Here is a 17,595-nt window from a genome sequence, read left to right on the forward strand (position 1 = left end):
TTAGATGTTGCTATTAGATAGGTGGTTAATTTGAGTGGGAGTTTTAAACTCCAGAATGGGTATGGGTGAATTCAATTTTATATATTTATATTTTCATTGTTTGTTGTTATCTTTACAGATGTTCATTATTTTCTTTGTATTGAATAATATCACAGATGGGTTTATTGTTTTTCGCTAGTTGTAAGTTACTTGATGGTATTCCTCATATGGTCTTTTTGAAGAAAATATTAATGGTTAACCTATCTCTAACACATACACACAACTTCAAGTGTTCCTGTTAAATGGTATTTCAATCAATATCAATGGTTTAAATAACCCATGTAAGAGGGGAAGTGTATTCAAATATCTTAAACTTTATAAATCACATTTAATATTTCTGCAACAAACAGATTTAATAACTGAAGATATATCCAAACTTAATACTAAATCTTATACTGTATTATCAAGCTCAGAACACTCTCAAAAGAAAAGAGGAGTAGCTATTCTATGGAGCAATACAATACATCTTCCTAACATAATAGAAGTGTATAAAGATGATAAAGGAATGTTTTGCTCAGTCACATTGAAATGAACAATAAATTATTTACATTTATAAACATTTATTGGTTACCAGGAATTGGGATGAATACAGTTAAACAAAACTTAAACCAGATTTTTCATATATCTAAAGGTAAAATTATATTAGCAGGAGACTTTAATTGTATCTTAAATGATAAAGACACTAACACTAAGGGTAAAAGGAGGATCTTAGCTTCAGCTAAATTGTTAAAGGAATTTATAGACATATCTTTTGAAAGATACCAATAATTTTGCAGAACCAAACTCATTATTTTTTTACTTTCTATTCCCATAGACACAATACACATTCTAGAATACACAGAGTCTTAATTTCTAATGAATTGACTAACAGTTTAACTAAAACTAAGGCCATTTCATGATCCTTATCAGATCATAATTCTATAATCTTTGAGTTACTAATCAATACAAAGTATAACACCCAGATTAAAAGAATACCAGCTTACATTACAAAATTAAAATACTTCAAAGAATTCAGCTCTTCAGAAATTCAAAACTTTATTACTTTAAATACTACATATGACATTTCTGAAATACATATATATATATATATATATATATATATATATATATATATATATATATGATGCATTAAAAGTTTATTTATATGGGAAAATCATTAATTGGCATAATAAGAAAAATAAACTTTGGGATAACGAATTAAAAGACTTAATAATTGAAACTTAACAAGAGAGACAAGGATATAAATGGAAAGAAAAAGAAATAATCTCATTAAACAATAAATACTTGGATATTTTGTATCCTAGAACCATGATCAGCTTAGAGAAATGTAAATTTATAAACTTTTCCACCAATCCTAGATCTTTAAATATATTAAAAAACAAAACCAAAAGACTTAATAAGCTTATTCATATCAATGAGATATTCTCTCCAAAAAAAAGAAATCTTTAAGATTTTGGCCAAAACAGCAAATTTACTTCATAAAGTTTTTAATACCTCTCGAAATAATATTACACTCCATCCTTCTTGGAAATATACTTTTATATCACCTATACTGAAGTCTAATAAAGATCCCACAAAATGTTCCTTATATAGACCAATTTCTTTATTAAATATTGATTATAAGATGTTCATCTCCGTTTATGCAGATAGGCTAAATCATTTCTCCTAATTTTAGTAGATGATGACCAGACGTTTTATTGTAAACAGAAATACATATGATAATATAAAAAGAACTATCACCTTGATTAAATCTGTTAAGTAATTAAGTAAAAGCTTAACACTAATAAGTCTTATATAAATTGTGCCATTGATTCAGTTAATTGGAATTATTTGTTTATACTAATGGGGGAGTTAAAGTTCTCAAACAATTTTATAAATCTTATTACACATTTATATAAAGACAGTCAAGTCTACATCAAAATTGGTACCAGCATTTTGCAAAATATACCAATAATCAAAGGAATTAAATAAGTATGCCCTTTATCCGCATTTCTCTTTACATTAATAATGGATCCATGTGCAAATGTGATTCGGCTGGATAAAGATATTGAAGGTTTCAAATTAAATTCTAATGTGTCTTCCAAATTACAAATGTTTGCTGATGACATACTTATAACTTTAGGGGGACATAACTCATCTATTATTGCAGTCTTTAGAAATATGGAAGATTATCTAAAAAAAGTCTGGACTAATCTTCAATAATAATAAAACACAAATTCTTTCTACTGGTTTAAATAAATTCATATTAGACAAATACATAAACTATTTAGCACATTCTGAACAGATAAACTATTTAGGAATAGTAATTACTAATAATATCACATATTTTATTCTGATAAATTGTAACAATAGTCTATCTGTAATTGAAGGCCTCATAAACAAATGGAAAAAGATCCTCTTTTCAATGGAAGACAACCTTTCAATCATAAAAATGATTGTACTCCCTAAAATTCTTTATATATTACCCCCTCCAAAATTAATAATCAAGAAATTCAATTTGATGATTCAAAAATTGTTATGCTTTCCAAATAAGCCAAGAACAGCACTAGCCTATCACATGAGATATTGGGCTAATGGAGGCATAGGTTTACCCAATTTGGAAATATATTCAATTTCATCTGTAATTAAAACTATATCCCTTCTTATAGCTATAGAATACACTGCAAAATGGAAAAAAATAGAAATATTATCTGGTGATTTAAATAATACTAATTCTCAAAAATTAACATTGGTGAATAATTAATTCATTTGGATATTAAAAGATTATTTCTCTTTATATTCTCTTCATACACATAAATCTTACTATATGACACTTCTCTTAAAAATGTTTAGAAATTATATATTTAAGTCTACTATATATATATATATATATATATATATATATATATATATATATATATATATACATATATATATATATATATATGAAGATTGGTTGTTTTTCCTTTTCCCCATAGCTTATACTCAAAGAGTTATTTTCTCATCTGGTCACGCAAAAATATCATTATACAAACAAAAACTTTTTAATATCCTGGTATCAGGTGACGATAAATAAATAACTAAAATCAATTGACTATCTCAATGTCAAATTTGAAATCAATACACTTTTATGGCTGGACTTACAAGAATGTAGACAATTTTTTTAAAATAAATTTGATACAATGTCCCAATAATAAAAAGTCAATTTCTAAACTTTTATATTATTTGATGTTATCCACACAACATAAATCTCTTATTAAAAACAAATGATCACACATATACAAAGCAATCAAATCTGATTTAGATATTTATCTTGATAGTTACCGGAATTATTTTTTTTCCCATTAACAATTATCTTTCTAATGACCAAGATAAACAAAATATATTAGAATCTGCTAGTATGACCACTTAATCATCTAAATGGAGATTATTTACCTGGAGCTATATCTATAGGTCATTTCTTACTCCTTATACTATAAGTAAATTTAGTAAGAAGAATAATACATGTCAGAGATGTAAAAAAATAAGTGAAAGCTGATTGGTCACATATGTTATTTGATTGCATAGCCTTAAAATGTATTGGGAAGACATCAATATTTTTCTACAAGCCTTTTTTTCAGATAACTTTATACTTTCTAAATCACTGATTTTGTTTAATACACCAGTACCTGGGTGCATTATGAAAATTAAATACCCTTCGATTTGGTCTATATTAGCAGTAGCTAGAAAAATCATAACAAGAAGTTGGAAATCTAACACTTCTCCCTCATTTCAAGAATTTAAAAATCTGCTAATTGAAGCTTGTCATTTGGAAAGGTTGACCATTATCTCAAGATCCACTAGGAATACAACTTCTTATAATACGTGGAATAAGTTATATGAATTACTAGGAAAAAAATCTGTCAACTTAGTAAACTGTTGAAGTATACTAATACTCATGTACTGAACATTTGTGAGCATCTTTGTAAATAGTTTAGTTATGTTTGTTTAATTTAGTTTGTCTTTAGTTATTCAATTTGGAAATTATGAATATTTTGTGGAAATATTTAAAACAGTGAAAAAACAAATGGACCTAGGAAAAGCCATTTAATCCAGTATAAAACGTGTTTAATTCAGAAGAAGAATAAAAGCATATGTGCTTTTGCAGCTGGAATTGGTAACAAAGGATAGGTTTTTTTATATAGTTTTTATATATGTTTGCAAGTTGTTGTTGTGTCTTTCGGCTTTTCCCGGTTAGGGGTCGCCACACCGGAACTCCGGTCCGCTAATGATTGGCAGTAGATTTTTACATGCTGAGTTGCCAGCTCTGACGCACCAAGTCATAAAATGATATATGTGTAAATATCTGCATTTAGCTATGTTTTAGCCTTATCTCTTTTTAAGAAGTGATTGGAATGAGTCATGTGACTATTTGAAATTATTATATAAAAAAGTCTCTGGTTAAAGGAATTATGCATCTGAAGAAGCAGCATAGTTGCAAAAGCACTTATGCTTTAATTCTTCTCCTGAATTAAACACATTTTATACTGGATTACTCTGTTCCTGTGTCCATTTGTTTTTCACTTTTTATACATTTGTTTCTTCTGTGGACCAGCAGTTTGCTACAAGCTTGTGGTAGTTGTTTCTTTTATACTTATGGTAATATTTGTTTTTTATTGAAATCAATAAAATTGTTTTAAAAATATGTTTTAATTATAAATATCTTAATAACTGATGTGTAAAACACTGTGCCTTGGTTTTGGTCTGCGTCTTCATGCAGGTAAGTTTTAAAGCTTTATACAAATAGATATAATTATGCCTTCTTTGATATAAGTGTTTAAAATCAGTTAAAAAAAACTAATGGCAAACATGAGTCAGAAAAAAACACCATAAGAACAGACCTGCAAATGAAGTAGATGAAAACAGTGCAATACTCTGCGTTCTTTAAAATGCTGCATATGTTGTGAATACCCATTTTCTGTTATAGTTTAAGGACTCCTGCAACCTGATAACTCATGTGTTATAATGCTACACATGGAACCCAAGAGCTGTTCTTTATGAGCAATAGTTCTACTTACAATTACAGTATATATTTTTCTTCTGAACTTGTCCTGAGCAGTGTGCTATAACATGTACTGCACAACATGTGGAAAGGAGGTCAGTTATGATGATTATATATTATAGCATGCACTATGATAAATGACATAAATGACTGGCATAGTATTTTAATTCAAAAATTTTTATGGTTTCCAAATAAGCCAAGAATTGCACTAACCTATCACATGAGAGATTGGGCTAATGGAGGTACAGGTTTATCCAATTTGGAAATGTATTCAATTTCATCAGTGATTAAAACTATATCCCTTATTGTAGATATAGAATACATTGCAAAATGGAAACATTTTTTAAATATTACCTGGTGATTTAAATAACAATACTAATTCTCAAAAATTAACATTGGTGACTAATTCATTCATTTGGATATTAAAAGATTATTTCTCTTTACATTCTCTTCATACACATAAATCTAACTATATGACACTTTTTCTTAAAATGTTTGGAAATTAGATATTTAAATCTACTATATGTAAAGATTGGTTGTTTCTCCTTTTCTCCATAGCTTATACTCAAGGAGTTATTTTCTCATCTGATCACACAAAATTTCAATATTTAAACAAAAACTTTTAATATACTGGTATCAGGTGATGATAAATGATGAACTGAAATCAATTGACTATCTCAAAGTCGAATTTGAAATCAATGCACTTTTATGGTTGGACTTACAAGAATGTAGACAATTTCTTTTAAATAAATTTGATACAATGTCTCAATAATAAAAAGTCAATTTCTAAACTTTTATATTATTTGACGTTATCCACACAACATAAATCTCATATTAAAAACAAATTATCTCACATATGCAAAGCAATTAAATCTGATTTAGATATCTATCCTGATAGTTACTGGAATTATTGTTTTTCCATTAACAATTATCTTCCTAATTACCAAGATAAACAAAATATATTAGAATCTGCTAGTATGACAACTTAATCATCTAAATGGAGAGTATTTACCTGGATATGTCATTTCTTATTCCTTATACTATAAGTAAATTTAGTAAGAAGAATAATACCTGTTGGAGATGTTAAAAAAAAGAAGTGAAAGTTGATTGGCCACATATGGTTTTTGATTGTATGGCCTTAAAAAGTATTGGGAAGACATCAATATTTTTCTACAAGCCTTTTTTTCAGATAACTTTACACTTTCTAAATCACTAATTTTATTTAATACACCAGTACCTGGATGCATTAGGAAAATGAAATACCATTTGATATGGTCTCTGTTAGCAGTAGTTAGAAAAATCATAACAAGCAATTGGAAATCTAACACTTCTCCCTCATTGACATTTGTCATTTGGAAGGGTTGACCATTAAGTCAAGATACACTAGGAATACAACCTCTTATAATATGTGGAATAAGTTATATGAATTACTAGGGAAAAAATCTGTCAACTTAATTTAAACTGTTGATGTATACCAATACTCATATAATGTACATTTGTGAATGCCTTTGCAAATAGTTTAGTTATGTTTCTTTAACTTAGTTTGTCTTTAGTTATTCAATTTGAAAATTGTTAATATTTTATAGTAATTTTTAAAATAGTGAAAAAACAAATGGACCCAGGCACAGCCAAGTAATCCAGTATAAAATGTGTTTAATTCAGGAGAAGAATAAAACCATATGCATTTTCACAGCTGAAATTGTTTACAAAAGAGAGTTTTTTATATTTTTTATACATGTTTTCAAGTCATAAAGTCATATATGTGTAAATATCTGCATTTACCTATGTTCTAGCCTTATGTCTTTTTTCTTTTTAAGAAGTGATTGGATAGAGTCATCTGACTACTTGAAGTTCTTATATAAAAAGGTCTCTGGTTAAATGAATTATGCATCTGAAGAAGCAGCACAGCTGCAAAAGCACTTATGTTTTTATTCTTCAAATGAATTAAATACATTTTATACTGGATTACACATCTGTTCCTGGGTCCATTTGTTTTGTCACTGTTTTATACATTTGTTTCTTCTGTGGACCTAAGGTTTGCTACAAGCTCGTGGTAGTTGTTTCTTTTAGTCTTGTGGTAATATTGTTTTTTATTGAAATCAATAAAGTTGTTTTAAAAAAATGTTTTAATTATAAATATCTTAATAACTGATGTGTAAAAGACTGTGCCTTGGTTTTGGTCTATATTTTCATGCGGGTAAATTTTAAAGCCTTATATAAATACATAACATTATGCCTTCTTTGATATAAGTTTTAAAATTAATTAAAAAAAAAACTAATGGGAAACATGAGTCAGAAAAAAAACATCATAAGAACGGACCTGCAAATGAAGTATATGAAATATAACAGAAAACAGTGCAATAGTCTGAATTCTTTGAAATGTACATATGTTGTGAATATCCATATTCTGTTATAGTTTAAGGACTCCTGCAACCTGATAACCCATGTCTTATAACACTACACATGGAACCCAAGAGCTATTCCTTATGAACATTAGTTCTACTTACAATTACAACATATGTTTCTTGTGAACTTGTCCTGAGCAGTGTGCTGTAACATGTACTGCACAACATGTGGAAAGGAGGTCAGTTATGATGATTATATATTATGGCATACACTATGATAAATGACATAAATGACTGGCACAGTATTTTAACCATCATGTACAGATAATGAAAATGATTAGCTGAAATGTTAGCTCACCATTACCATGCCATAGGAAATTAAATTTGCTGCAATAAAATGTAATTCAATGCTAAGCTCAAAATATTAACAAAAATGTTAATGAAGGCATTCTGAGTACATAAATGTAATATTTTTTATGGAGACAACTCTCCTGCATCCAGGACCTAAAGCCACTGGAAAAATGTATATATATATATATATATATATATATATATATATATATATATATATATATATATATTGATAGTTCAAGGAATAAGGAATATAAGTACATCTTCCTCCTCATGTGTGTGTGTGTGTGTGTGTGTGTGTGTGTGTCATCTCAAGGTTATTATAATTAAGTTCCAAGGTAAAAATGGATGGGAAATATCCTCTACTAAAGTACTAAACTAACTTAGATTGACTATATATATATATATATATATATATATATATATATATATATATATATATAGATAGATATATTTAAAAAAAATATATAAATGTATTTATTTATTTTATTTTTTTTTTACCATGAGTGTCAGAATGACCCCAAAAAGGCCTGTTTTCTGGGGAGGTGGGGAGAAAAGCCCTAAATTACACATAACAATCAGTGTCAACAATAGAATTTAAAAAGCAGGTTACATGGTAAATAGTAATGCAATTGCTCAAGTTTCATATAATAAACAGTGTAAACATAGAATTTAAAAACAGGTTACATAGTAAACAATGATTTTGCATTAAAAAAACAGTGATACAATTGCACTGAAAAAAGAAAAATAAAACAAGCAACTGTAGCATAAATAATGCAGTAAGGTTGGTTAGTCACATAAATTCACATTATGCTTGCTGGTTCTTAAGTGGACACATAAGAAATAATACATTAATACATTTCTACTTGGGGTAAGCTGGCTGCCTCACCAAAATTAAACAAGTAGAATACCAATATATACAATATTAAGGTAGAGTTAGGATCCAAGGAAGGAATGAAGGAAGAATAAAAAGCAAACATATGAGATGAATAACATAGGATGAGGAGTACTAAAAAATTACTGAGGGGTCAGCCAAGTGTAGTGCAGGAGCACAGCCAGTTATTGGTAAAGTGGGACTTGAGAAGGATTTTGAATTTGGAGGGGTAAGCTGTGCAAAGAATGGACTTGAGAATTGAGTTCCAATTTTTGAAGATGTGTTTTGAGAATAAGCCATCCTCATAATTACTATTGGCTTTGGGGACTTCTAGAAGAAGTCTGTCAGATGAGCGGAGGTTCCTGTTAGAAGTGCAGGGTTTTACAAGGTTCTTAAGGGCTGGCCATTTATCTGGTAGGTAGATAGTAGAATGGCAAATTGTGAGTTGGTTGAGGTACAATAGGTTTGGGAGTTCCAATCAGTCTAATTTGTGGAGAGCGGAACAATGATATGTTCTGTATGGGAGCTTGTTGGCAAACCTGGCTATTTTATTGTAGCAGGATTCTAGTTTATTTAGGTTTGTTTTCTTTAAATTTGTGAAAATTGGGGAGGTATACAACAGAGTGAATAGTAGATGGCTTTGGGCAATGGCTGTTTTGGTGGTTTAGATGAGGAACAGATTAGCTCTATAGAGTGCCCAGGGTTTTATGTGAACCTTTTTGATTGGTTGGGATATGTGCAGGTCATAACTGAAAAAATAGTCAGTGGTGAGACCTAGTAGTTTGGTGTGGTCTACTGGCTCTATTTTGGTATTATCAGTGGAGTAGATGGCGAATTGGATGGGAGAGTTGATATATTTTATTGTTGGTAAATAATAGTAATTTGGTCTTGTTGAGGTTGAGTATTAGTCGATTAGTGGAAAGGTAGTGTTCAACATCAGTAAATGTTGTGTTTTTTGCAAGAGTTCGGGGATTGAAGAGGTTGAGCAGATGAATGTAGAATCATCTGCATATTGCATAAAGTTAGCTGATGTGGTGGCTGAAGTGAGCTAATTTGTAAAGATAGCAAAGGGAACAGGGCCAAGTATGGAACCTTGAGGTACACCTACACAGACTGGTAAGAGTGAGGATGTATTGTCTAGCCATTTAACAGCTTGCAGTTTGTCTAACATGTAGCTATGGGACCATGACAGGGTGGACTGTAAGAAGCTTAAGGTGGCTAATTGGTACATAATCTTTTGAGTCTATATCATATAATCGAAAACACTATTAATCGAATGCTTATTAGTCGAACACTAATAACAGAAAACCCTAAATGTTGAATAAACTTTACAGCAAAAACTTTCCCTGGTTTAAAAACCACTTGGCTAATCCAGCGAACTACACAAAAACATCACCAAATAAAACCCATTGTAGTGGGGGGCTGCACCACCTACTCCCCCCATAAATATACTAACTCTGAGATTGCACTACAGTGGGGAAAAGGACAAATCCACAATGACAGCCAACTGGTTGTTTTCCCAGTGAAACGTTTCACTGAAACATTCCTTCAACATTTAGGGTTTACACTTATTAGTGTTTGACTAATAAGTGTTCGACTAATAGTGCTTTCTATTATATAATAAATACCCAAAGTTTTTGGTGCGAGACAGTGTCAAATGCTTTTGACATGCCTAGGAAAACTGATAAACCATAAAGGCCATTGTTTCTTGATTGGCTGACTATAACTGTGAAGTTAATTATTGCAGAAGTACTACTATGCTTGGTTCTGAAGCCATGTTCTGTATCTGAGAGGAGTTTATTGTTCAGGAAGTAGGGAAGGATTTGTGACTGTATACATTTCTCGAGGATTTTGTCAAGGGGAGGGAGAATTGTGATGGGTCTGTAGTTTGATAAGAGTGTTGACATGCCTCCTTTGTGTAGGGGAATTACATGGGATATCTTCCAGATGTGGGGATACGCTCAGAGATAGACTGATTTATAAATAGGCAGAATGGGTAAGTAAAGGCGTCAGCTGCCAGCTTCTGGAAATCATAGGGAAGGAGGTTGGCTGCTAGAGTCGAAGGTTTCAGTTAATGGAGAAGTTTGTTAATGTAATTTGTAGGTACTGGTTTAAGGCTAAATGCTCCAGGACTGTTGGCAGAGGTGGTGGATACAAGTAGTGGACTGGTAGTGTTATGATTTAGTAGGGATAGTATGGAATTAGTAAAGTGAGAGTTGAATTGACTGGATATGCTTTCAATGGTGTTAGGGGATGAGGGTTTAGGGGTTGATGAATGTTTGGGATTGAGAAGTTGATTTATAGAGGCCGCAATTTTGGGGTGGGTTATTTTGATCTTTCTGTTGGGCTGCTGAATAGTAGGTTTTTTTGTCTATCTTTATTTGTTCTTTGACTGTGTTTCTTAAATGTTTGTAGTTTTGGAGGGTTGTTTGTTTTTTGTTGGCCAGGTAGTGGATCATGCTCCGTCTCTTTGCTTCATAAGGAGTTTAGTGTGTTTAGCCAGGTACTACAGATCATTAAGTTCTTGATAGTTAATGGCAAAAATTAATTTATAGGAGAATATTGTAACTATGTAAATACCAGGCAATGTGATCTGTGTCCATTACAGAAGGTGAAAAAATTAGTGGAAGGTATAAGGGCTGTCTGAGATAAAACGGGGTAAAGCTGTAGGAGTAAAGTAACTTAAAGAGTAGACTTGAATGTTAGAGGAAAAAAGAAGAGAAGTGAAAATGAGAACAACAGGGAAAGGTCCAACAGAGATGACTGCTGGGGGGGGGGGGTGAGTACTTAGAACACAGGTGGAAAAGGAAAGGGTTTTGGTAGAGTAAAACCTAATACACTGTTCAGACTAAATATGAAAAAAAGCTGAGGTTGGGAAGCCACTAGATTAAAGGGAGGGAGCAAGAGAAGGGAGAAACTGTGTGGTGATATACTGGGAGCCGTTTCACTTAAGACAAGATGATGTGCAGTTAAAATAGTTACAGAGCAACAACGTACTTTTATAATTTCAGATTCTTTTGCTGGTCAGCTCTATTCTATATATTACAGCCTGCATTAATTGCAACATTCTGTTGAGTCACATCAGTGAACCAATATGTGATGGAGCATTTTTTTTTACTGACTAAAGCAGACACTATAAAACTAGTCAGTTTTATATACTTTATTGTAAACTAGCATGAAACAGAAGAAAAAGACAGCAGAGCCATGTATCCAGTCAAGTTTGTGCACCTATACAGGCCTGTTTGGGATTCCACATATTATCATCTTTCAAGCACCGCATGTGCTGTGACAGCACATTTCATGTCACAAGTGATGCCATTTGTTAATAGTGTGATTCCTCTTATCTGACAAAGTTACATCTGCTTAATGAAACAGAAATCCATTCATGAAATACATGACCAAACAAGGACTTAAGATGATGTCATGGAAACATAACGGTGATGATTTCTCCATATACTAACCAGAGAATCATGATAAATTATCCCTACAAATGCTCATTGCCCTAACTACTAGTGTGTGCAATAAACAGTAGGTATAAACTCAAGATATGCATATCCAGTACTGCCAATAACTACAAAATATGTTAAGTATGTGCTAGGCAGTCTGAGGGGGGCAGTTTATTTTGTTTTCTGAAGTCCTAATTATACTGCTAACACGCAGTATTGCTTATGATATACCCCTTTGTACACACCATGTATCATGCTGCGGTACTAAATATGCAACCTATAGGGAGTTGTACAAGCTAAGGTGCATTTCCCAGTCAGCGAACCAGTTTTGACAGCTACCCAGCTGCTGCTGCTATGGCAACACAACATGAACGATGCACCAAGCCCACACCACTGCAGTACTCAGATGTACAAGTGTACCTGTAAACGATGCACTGAAACTTGATAATACTGCTCCGATCTTAGAATCGACACATTTCAGGTGATGTTCATGTAAAAAACACTTCCTAACTCCATTAATTATGCACTTCTCCTTACTTAGATCATATTATACTGTTTATTTCCAATAAATAGGTCCACGTTATTGTACAGACACGCAGTAACTTTAATTTCAATATTTCAGTGGAAATACAGTAGTCAGTGACACACTCATACATTGCTTGGCTTGTGAAACTTCCCTTGTCGAAATACACACTGAGATTGGTGCAGGATTTATACAGCAGTGCAGTCACATACTAACTAAAATGATTTATTATTCAATAATGATTCATTTACAATGAGAAATATGACACTGGAGCTTTTTTTGACATAAAATCAGCAGTATGTTGTTGTGCCATTATATTCTGAATTGGGCAATTATAATAAAAAAAAGTATCCTGTATTTCAAATAGGAAATCAGTAGCTTTATCATTCTGTCATGAAAGCATTATGTTGTTCATGATAACTTGCAAAATGTTCACTTCTTGCAGAGCTGCCATTATGTTCAGTACGTGACTAGGAAAATGTTATACTGCTATGTAGTCCAGGACAAGGCGCAAAGGAGCACATTATATAAGCTTCTTGTTTACAAGCTGTGAAACATTTATCTGAATGAATCATAATTCATCACAAAAGCACTGTTTCTGCACCATCTAGTTTTAGTGATATGAAGCACAGTGATATTATATGCTGTAACAGAGTGAAATATCTTACCTGGTAGAATGTAATACATGAGTGGCAAATAAATTTGAATGTAATATGTGAGTGACAAATATATTAAATGCTGTATAACAGGGAAGTGTGAATTAGACAGTGCTTCTAAAAGATAAGCACTGTCTTGCTACATTTTTGTTACATAACTAATATACTATCTGTACACAGTTTACTCACACTACATTTTAAAATACTCAGATGTATGAGGCATTATTATGGCTCATACTCATAGAAGTTTATTGGATATCTAAGCACAGTTTGTGCTGCTTAGCAGTAATGCAATGCAGTGTAAAGCAGACATTAATAAACAAATAACCAAGCCATGCACTGAGGATAAAATCAAAGCAAGACTAAAATATCACAAGCCTAGCAACCCAAGCAATAAGGTGCAGAGCAGAGGAAGTGGTCATGTGCCAGGTAGTGCAAGATCCATGATACCTAAAGGCAGTGGGCAGCTTGACCTGGCAAGTGGTGAAGCCAGATGTCAGCAAATACTTCACATCATTAACGTGCAACAGATTGCACTCACCTGATGCCTGGTGCTCAATCACCTAGACTCTTGTTGGTTCCATGAAAGTGGAGGAAAGGGACCACAGGCTAGTAGGAAATGGGGTAATAAAGCAAGCAGGGCTACACACAGAAGTGTGGCATAAAGGAAAAGTAGATGAGGGAAGGCACTGACCTTTGTCTGTGTGGCATTAGATATCCTATTTTTTAGAATATATTAGGACCCTTTTGTATATATATATATATATATATATATATATATATATATATATATATGTGTGTGTGTGTGTGTGTGTGTGTGAGTGTGTGTGTGTGTGTGTATATGTATGTGTGTATATATATATATATATATATATATGGGTCTACTTCAGAAGATCGACATACCATTTGATCGACATTCATTTGGTCGACAGCTCATTTGGTCGACAACCAGTATTCAAGGCAAAAACCAGGGAATTGCCCCCTCTCCCCAATGTTGTGCGACCCTAGAGTTGATATATATAGTTAGGGGGGTGTGGGGGGCACAGCCCCCCACATTGGGGGAGTGTGGGGGCAAAGCCCCCCACCTATTTCCATTTAAAACATGAAAATACAACAAAAACTACACATTTTAAACGAAAATAGGTGGGGGGCTTCGACCCCCACACCCCCCAATGTGGGGGGCTGTGCCCCTGCACCCCCCCTAACTATATATATCAACTCCAGGGTCGCACAACATTGGGGAGGGGGGCAAATCCATGTTAAGTGCCTTTATTACTGGTTGTCGACCAAATGAGCTGTCGAAAAAATTAATGTCGATCAAATGGTCTGACGATCTTATGAAGTAGACCCATACATGTATATATATATATATATATATATATATGTGTGTGTGTGTGTGTGTGTGTGTGTGTGTGTGTGTGTGTGTGTCTAACTATATATTTGTGTATGTGTGTGTATATTTAAAATAAAACTACAAAGAATTACCACTAGGGCAGGTTGCCACAAACCAATAAGTCCAAAAACGATAAAATTGGCAAACCACAGCAGAAAAGCAGGGAGGCATGTACTAAAAAGTCAATCCACTTTTAATAAGCAGTAAAAGGTAAGCACTTTCACAATTAAAAATTGCTTCATCAGACCTTACTAGAAACATACATCACTTCCTTTTATAATATCACACATTCAAATGAACCAATTACAAAATATAAATTATTTAAAGAGATACATTCTTAAATGGCATATATAAAATGTATAAAACATCACCATTTCTTAAGTTTCCTGTCCCTCAGTCTAGCAGTGATGGCTAGATGATCATTGAGCCCTTTGCCCAAATGGGCTCTAAGTTTCATAATCCATCTGAGTTCCTTATTCTCAGTGGTATTAGAAATATCACCTAGTCTATTGCCCTCCGGTACCAATTCTAGTACAGTGAATTTAAATAAATGTGTCTCCTGATTCCAGCATATGTCTGGGTATGGCACTATAGGTGTGTCCTTTCTTGTGACAGTATATATGATCTCTAATATGCTCATGAAGATGTCTGTTAGTTTTTCCAACATAAAATGAATAACAATGCATGCAGTGAGCTAAATAAATAAGATTCCTACTGTTGCAGTTGGCATTAAAAGAAAAGTTAAATATATTTCCTGTATCAGGGTGTTTACTTTAAAGTCAATCCCTTCATATATGTAATCACAGAAGTTACAGTGGCCACATTTAATGGTCCCTTGCCCTGAGACTAATAATTCAGAATATGGCCCTGTCTTAGGATAGCATAGCCTGTGTTTCAAGTTTTTCGTGTTCTTATACATCAGCTGTGGTTTCTCCCCCACAATCTGGGCTATACAGGTGTCAGTTTGGAGAATTTTCCAATTCCTATACAGAATATCACTTATTGCCCCACTATCCCTAGTATACAAGAAAATAAATTAAGTCTTATTATCTGACTTCTTGTGTACCTTATCATATGTCCGGGGTTTGAAAAAATATGTTTTGGCTCTATCATTCCTCATAGCCTTAACATCAACTGCTGTTTTATGAATCTTATATTCATGATACCCTCTAGTGATGAAATCATTACTCATGTTATTAAATTCTTCTAGTGTCCGTATCAGTCAATCTAGAACAACGCACCGTGCATCACACCTTCATTGAACTAGCATGCATCCTGGCCATATATTTAATTATATTTTTAAGGGTCAAGCAATGCGTTGTTCTAGATTGACTGATAGGGACACTAGATGGGATGAAGAATTTAATAAAATGAGTAATGATTTCATCACTAGGGGGTATCATGAATATGAGATTCATAAAACAGCAGTTGATGTTAGGGCTATGAGGAATGATAGAGCCAAACCATATTTTTCCAAACCCCGGACATATGATAAGATACACAAGAAGCCAGATAATAAGACTTCATTCATTTTCTTGTATACTAGGGATAGTGGGGCAATAAGGGATATTCCGTATAGGAAATGGAAAATTTTCCAAACTGACACCCATATAGCCCATATTGTGGGGGAGAAACCACATTTGATTTATAAGAACATGAAAAACTTAAAACACAGGCTATGCTATGCTAAGACATGGCCATATTCTGAATTATTAGTCTCAGGGCAAGGGACCATTAAATGTGGCCACTGTAACTTCTGTGATTACATATATGAAGGGATTGACTTTAAACACCCTGATACAGGAAATATATTTAACTTTTCTATTAATTCCAACTGCAACAGTAGGAATCGTATTTATTTAGCTCACTGCATGCATTGTTATTCATTTTATGTTGGAAAAACCAACAGACGTCTGTGTGAGTGTATTAGAGATCATGTATGCTGCCACAAGAAAGGGCACACTTATAGTGCCATAGCCAGACAGATGCTGGAATCAGGAGATACACATTTATTTAAATTCACTGTACTAGAATTGGTACTGGAGGGCAATAGACTAGGTGATATTTCTAATACCACTGAGAATAAGGAACTCAGATGGATTATGAAACTTAGAGCCCAGTTGGGCAAAGGGCTCAATGATCATCTAGCCATCACTGCTAGACTGAGGGACAGGAAACCTAAGAAATGGTGATGTTTTATACATTTTAGATATGCCATTTAAGACTGTATCTCTTTAAATAATTTATATTTTGTGATTGGTTCATTTGAATGTGTGATATTATAAAATGAAGTGATGTATGTTTCTAGTAAGGTCTGATGAAGCAATTTTAATTGTGAAAGCGTTTACCTTTTACTGTTTATTAAAAGTGGATTGACTTTTTAGTACATGCCTCCCTGCTTTTCTGCTGTGCTTTGCCAATTTTATCGTTCTTGGATACATATAAATATATATATATATATATATATATATATATATATATATATATATATATATGTATGTATAGGTATATATACATAGATAAACATGCGCACCCTTTGAATGGTGTCTTTATCTTTTCGTCATTGCTCTGAAACCTGATAGATTCATTTGGTATTGTAGAAAAATGGCTAACTCAAGTATAGCCATTCGTGGTGAAGCATATCAAGGGCTGGGATTGTGGAAGGTGGCATTTCTTGATGTGTGGGACTATGCTGTGTGCAAGTAAAAAAGTAAGTTGGTTTATCTGTTTAAATGATAACATTTTCAAATTTATTGAAAGCTTTAGCATTAGGGGTGTGTGCAGTCATGTGGGTTACAGGAAGGATTAGTTAAGGTGATACAGTGAGTGTCACTGTTGTGTAGGTTTAGGGATGTGTGTGTATGTTTGTGTGTGATTATATACAGCTTAGACTAGGATAAGCGTTAGGTAAGGGGATACAGTGAATGTTTGTTTCTGCATGTGTTGTG

General features: G+C 32.7%; 1 protein-coding gene across 1 annotated transcript in view; it reads right to left on the reverse strand.

The window, feature by feature from the left end:
* The window catches only part of CCSER1 (coiled-coil serine rich protein 1), a 2,683,941-nt gene that overhangs the window by 715,883 nt on the left and 1,950,463 nt on the right, over window positions 1-17,595 (reverse strand). The gene's annotated exons all lie outside the window — the stretch shown is intronic.

Source organism: Protopterus annectens, chromosome 2.part0, assembly GCF_019279795.1.
Source record: "Protopterus annectens isolate FY-2018-M chromosome 2.part0, PAN1.0, whole genome shotgun sequence".
Taxonomy (NCBI): domain Eukaryota; kingdom Metazoa; phylum Chordata; order Ceratodontiformes; family Protopteridae; genus Protopterus; species Protopterus annectens.